The sequence below is a fragment of the Silene latifolia genome, chromosome X (assembly GCF_048544455.1).
Source record: "Silene latifolia isolate original U9 population chromosome X, ASM4854445v1, whole genome shotgun sequence".
NCBI lineage: Eukaryota > Viridiplantae > Streptophyta > Magnoliopsida > Caryophyllales > Caryophyllaceae > Silene > Silene latifolia.
In genome coordinates this window covers 334,172,781-334,178,748 of record NC_133537.1, presented here as the reverse complement: position 1 = coordinate 334,178,748, position 5,968 = coordinate 334,172,781, and positions in this window count along the sequence as shown.

Here is a 5,968-nt window from a genome sequence, read left to right as displayed (position 1 = left end):
CGGTTATAACCAGCGCGGTTGATACTCGCTGAAACGATCAAGATGCCTTGGAAGCGTTAACACAATTAAGACACGCACTCTAGACTGCCTCGGCCAAGCCGAGGCGGGAACATAAGAGATACTCAATTAATAACGGAAGGAGACAACCCGGACAAAGACGGAGACGCTAAAAGGACAGTCGAAGCTCGAATACTAGCGCAAGGAAAAGAAGTGAAGTAAAAACGAACTCTTATTAAATATATTCAACGAATCACAAGAAATTACAAGGATGAGCCGAAAAGACAAACGATTCTGAGATGTTATCTCCCTATGTCCGTTGTTGCTCGCCATCGCGCAGCCGCACTTTCTTCGATGGGTACCCCAAGCTCCTCCTCCCGACCTCGGCTTCAGCGGCCTCGGCTTTAGCCTCGGCGGCCTCGGCCGCCTTTGCCCGCTTGGCTTCCTCCCGGGCCTCCTTAGCCTTCTCGGCCCGGCTGCCTTCTCGGCGGCCGCCTCCTTCTCTCGCTTCGCCCTCACCGCCTCTTTAGCCTTCTCCGCCACGGCTTTCTCCTTGGCTTCGAGCTTGTCATCAAGCGACTTGTCATAGCTGTCCCACGGAAAGGAACCATCAAGAGGGAAGAGCTCCTCAATCACTTCCCTAGCGACTCCTTCGGCTAAATCCCGGAATTCAAAGACACATGTTAGGGAGCATGACGGTTTGGAGCATCTCAATGTCCTTCTCCTTTTGCCTAATGACGACATCTCCGATCCGAACCACCTCCGCCCGGGCCTTAAACAGTCCCCTGGATTCATTCCTCTGCTGGAGGTAGAGGTCGGCGTGCCTCGAACAAGTGTACACTTCCCCGGCGACTTAGCGGCTTCGGCCGCCGCGCAGCCTCGGCCTTGGCTCTCTCAAGAAGGACCTCCTTTTCAACGTCCCCGCCTAAGTTTTCTTTCGCCAAGAGCGCCCTCTCGGATCCCCCCGAGCCTCGCTCGTTGAGAAGATCCTGCTTTGCCTTCACGGCCACCTTCTTAATGGCATTAAGCTCAAAAGCGGATTGAGCCAAGGCCTTCTCCTGCTCTACGATACGAGCACCGGTAAGACCGTTCCACCTCGCCAGCTCCTTGATAAGCTCCGTGCCTTCATCTATGAGCTGGGAGAAGGAAACCTTCTGGGATGGACAGTGGTGACATTTTGATCACCGGCCTGCAGATGGGGGAGGAAAACCTTCTGGGATGGAGAGTTCACGGTGACGTGTTGATCACCAGCCCGCACAGAACTCCCCTCCACTTGCTGCCCAACAGGAGCGGCGGACGACTGCGGCCGATCTACAAAATTTAAAGTAAGCATAAGTATCGACATACGCAGACATGCCGAAGAGCCTGTCACAGGCAGCGCCTAAGGAACCGGCTAAATCTGAAGCCACAGAAAGAACAATACCGTGCTTGGCCTTCTTGGCCGAAACGCGCGTCTCCTCGTCAGCAGCAGAATCAACGGTCGCGGTAAAGGCCGTCTGCTTTCTTTTACGGACGAGGGGCGACCCCTCCTCCTCGTCGGAGTCATCTCCGTTAGAGATACAAATGATCTCCACCGTCTCCTTCTGAACAGGGGGGATGGAAGGCGGAGCCGATGTCGACGCCACCACCGCCGAGGACTTCGTTTTTCGCGTGTGGCGCGGCACGTTACTAACAACCTTCGCCTGGGTCTCCACCGCACTCAAGCTCTTCACCCATTTGCTCTATGAGATCGGTCGGCGACCTCCTGCGGTCATTGGGGAGAGCTTTGGGATGTAAGTTAGCAACGGTCTTATCTTTGTTCACCCCATTCTCCGGAGGATATCCTCGATGTCCGGTCCAAAATGGTCTGCGAAGGAAACGAAGCAAGAGTTAAGTAGAAGAAATAAATCAAAGTTCAAAGACACAACGAGAACGGTGATGGGCCTCACACCGACCCCACTCACCCCGCGCTAGGGCCGGTATGAGGCCGACATGGCAAAGCGGCTCATCCCGAAGAATGATCTCGCGTTGGAGGAATCCATCTTTTCGGCAGCCCCACCCTTGTCTACCTCAAAAAGCCGCATTGCCGGCCTCTCGTCCTCCGAGAGAAGAACCCCGCCAAAGATCCATTTTGAGTTTCTTCCGGGAGACCCATCTATCATGCTCCGCCTTAGTCTCACACCGCAAGTTAACTTGATGCTTTGAAAAGAGCGAGGCGGCGGATAGTCATCCCAAGACCTTAACGTACACCCACCGACCCCCGGCCCTTGCAAGAGGAAAGTTTGTCGGAAGAGACATAACCCTTCTCCGTGTGCACACCGAACCACCGGCGCGGCCGGAGTGACGGCCGGAGGTAGTGAAGTCGGCGAAATAAGTTCACCGTTGGGGCCTCCCCCTTGAAGAGACACGACCCGGACAAACCCGATTATGGTCCTCATAGCCAACGGGTGCAATTGGGCAACGGCAACGTTCATGGCCTTAAGGATGGCCACAACATACCCATTCAGCGGAAACCGGAGCCCGTACTCCAAATGTCGCATATATACGCCAGTGTGGCCCGGTGGAGGGCAACAGACGGCCTGGCCCTCCTCAGGGATAACAATCTTGTATCCCCTGCCGAAGAAGAAGTGGCCCTCGAAAAATTTCTCACCGGAACAGCTGGCCAACTTATGGGTCCAAACTCGGTCAACGCGTGCCTTACAGGCGAGGCCGTGATCCATAACGTACCGCCTCACGGTATTAGGACGAGCCTCCTCAGCATCATCACCAAAATCGTCCGCGTCATCATCGACATCAGAATCATCCTCCCATTCCTCCAGAATCCGAGGATCGACTTCGGGAGAAGGAGACCTAGGGCCCGGCTTACTAGGCCCGGCGTCGGCAGAAGACATGTTTACAATGAACTTACAAAATTAGAAATTGGAAAGTTTGTTTGTTTACCTTGAAGAAAGCGCTCGCCGGAGTAACAACTCTGGAAATTAGAAGACAAAGAAACCCTTGGAAGTTTAGAGAGAAGAAAATTTTGGAGAATGAAATTGGTGGCCAATTTTTCGGAGCAATTACCCTATTTATAGGGAAAAGCCCATGAAGCAGGACCAATCAGCAAACAGCCCATGAAGCGTCAACCAATCAGCGTGCAGACACGTGTCGGACATGCAACCACGGGATGTCAATCGTTGCAACAGTTGTGTCAATCAATGCAACAGTGACGAAACGTCTTCAACACGCCTATTCAAATCTCTCCGCCTGTTCACCTTCCTCAAACAAATTCCCATGCATCTGCTCTCCGCCGGCCACACGATCGACCAAGCCAGACACCGCCGGCCGGGGGCAATCAAAAATAACCGGCAGTCTCAACCCCGGTCTCGGCCAGCGTCCCTTTCTTATCCACATCGGATGCCCAATACACATCCATGTGGAGGGGGGATATGGTACGGCCTAAGAAAGACCAGGCAGAGGCAAAAGAAGCCGCCGCAGAAGAAGCCGATGTAGAAAATTTTCTACAAACTACTTGCGCAGAATATACGCTCAGACGTACATCGAAGCCCATACCACGGCATAGACTACGCTGGGGGCAAATTGATGGGGCATATTCTGCACCGCTGACCAAGTCAACATATTGAGCAAGGTCGAAGATGTCCACAGCAAGTCAACAACTTAGATAGCCTAGCCGATGCGGCCCATCGGCCTGCCAACCTGGGTCCCGGCATGACAACCTGCCAACCGGGACACATATCCGCGTACTCATATCCAAGACCCCTCGGCGGCGGGTCACTAGCGCCCGCCGGCCAGCCATAGGTCCCTCGGCCGAGGGGTAGATCAGTCTTTCCACCTGCTAGCCACTTGGCCACTTGGCCACTACGTGACAAAAGGTGAAGTCTATAAATACTCCTCAACCTTCATTGAGGAAAGGATCATCCAATCCAGAAATACACAACTTGACCTAAATACACTATTCATCTGGTATAATCTTCCTTATCTCTCTACAATATATTTCTAGCCAATTAGCACACAACTTATACATCTAAGTTTACTGACTTGGGCGTCGGAGTGGGTACGCTTGGCTCAAAGCCAAGCCCTCAGTTCGTTCATTGTTGCAGGAGAGGCCGAGAGGAACGATTAAGACCAAGGGAGAATTCAACTCAAGACATCATTCAACAAGCCACGGGTGGTAACTATACTTGCTCTGGAATTACACCCGGAACATACTTTACTGTTAAAAATAACACTATAATGTTATATCGTTATATGATATGACATAAAATAAAATTAAGTGATGTAAGATCTAATTAAATGCGTATTACCTTATAACGAAAACAGGTAAAAACAGTATACTACGCATTTAAAAAGACAAATTACAAATAATTAACTAGTGGAGTATTTTTTATTTTTATTTTTTATTTTTAATAAAGAAAATACATAAAAATTTGTTACGTCATTTAGAAAGCCATATTTTGAGTTTAACTGATGAAGGATAATATTATAAAAAGAAAATTTGCGTAATTTTAGAGTGTAACTGATGAAGGATAACATTTATGGAAATGATTATATACTAATAAATTAGGGATAATAATTGTTTTTTGTAAAAGAGGTAATTATAAATGTAATATTGTTTCCGTATATAGTTTTGAGAGTTATTTTCTTAGGCGGGAAAACTACTAAGAGTTTTTATTCTCTTAGTAGTAGGGGGATGCCTATATTGAATACCTTTAACTCAAAAATTCACAGTAAACCACCATATTAATATTCATGTGTCATATCCATGTAAAATAGTCTTTAATATAGGCATATTGTGCTCCTCCGATGGGTTCAAAAAGTTATTCATATATATGTGAGTAACTATATTAAAATAATTTGAGATTATTACTCTTTAAATGATAGCAATACCAATAATTTGATAAGTGTCGAAATACATTGTAAATCACATAATACAGCAAATAACTTTTACTTTGTATTCGCTATTCTTTCACAGTTTAATATTCCATTCTTCTCGATCATTAGTTTTTATGTTTGGAAAATATATCACAAAAAAGACAGTAGATAACTAATTATCTATTCAATGAGGATAAGTGAAGTTTAATGTACACAAATGCATGTAAACTTAAGATTTCATGACAAAAAGAAAAAGTAGACAAAAGAATTCGATTTGTGCCTTATAAATTAAATCACTTTAAAATTAGATCAATAGACATAAAACATCTATTTATCTATAAACTTTACTTAATACGGAGTAGTTAATAATGAGCTTTAACGCATTTCATAGCACATTTAAATTTGTTTGTTCTGACTAACAATACAATGGGATTAATACACGAACTACTAGCACAGAATGACATCTAGTCAACCTACATGTCTAGCCTAATCCAGCCCGCGTAAACACTTGAAGCCTGGTCCAATCTAGACTCCTTTAGTACTCTGGCCTAGCTCATCTGGCACGAGTGCACGACCTGATAACCACCTTCAAACCCAATTTCGGGCTACATAGCCTACATTTGACTTTTGAGTGTCTTCCAGTCTCCCACATAGACCTGACAAATGAGTCATTTGGATCGACTTATTTTCGGGTCTCGAATCAGGTAAGTTTTGCCAGATCTAGTAGTCCTACTCCCACACACCCAGCTCAACTTAATGGCCACCTATATAATTCTTGCAAAACGAATCTACATCACAAAAATACTCCCTCCAATTTCTTATCATATTCCTTCTTTCATTTTTTCACACAAGTTTGATTATCTTCTCTCTTTTTTTTTTAGAAAATGAGATAGTAACACCCGTTGTAACCCAAACTCGGTAACACCCAGGGTATTTTTGTAAATTAGCTGCATTTTTTAGTTTATTTTTAAACTTTTTAAAATTTGAACATTTTAATAAGTAAAGGGTAGTTTCGTAAAAAAATTGCAAGTTTCAACACCATATATACTTCTAAATTAATTGAAAGCTTACAAAATCGATTCATAGTTTTAGAAATTCGATTTGTTGATGAAAATTTTTA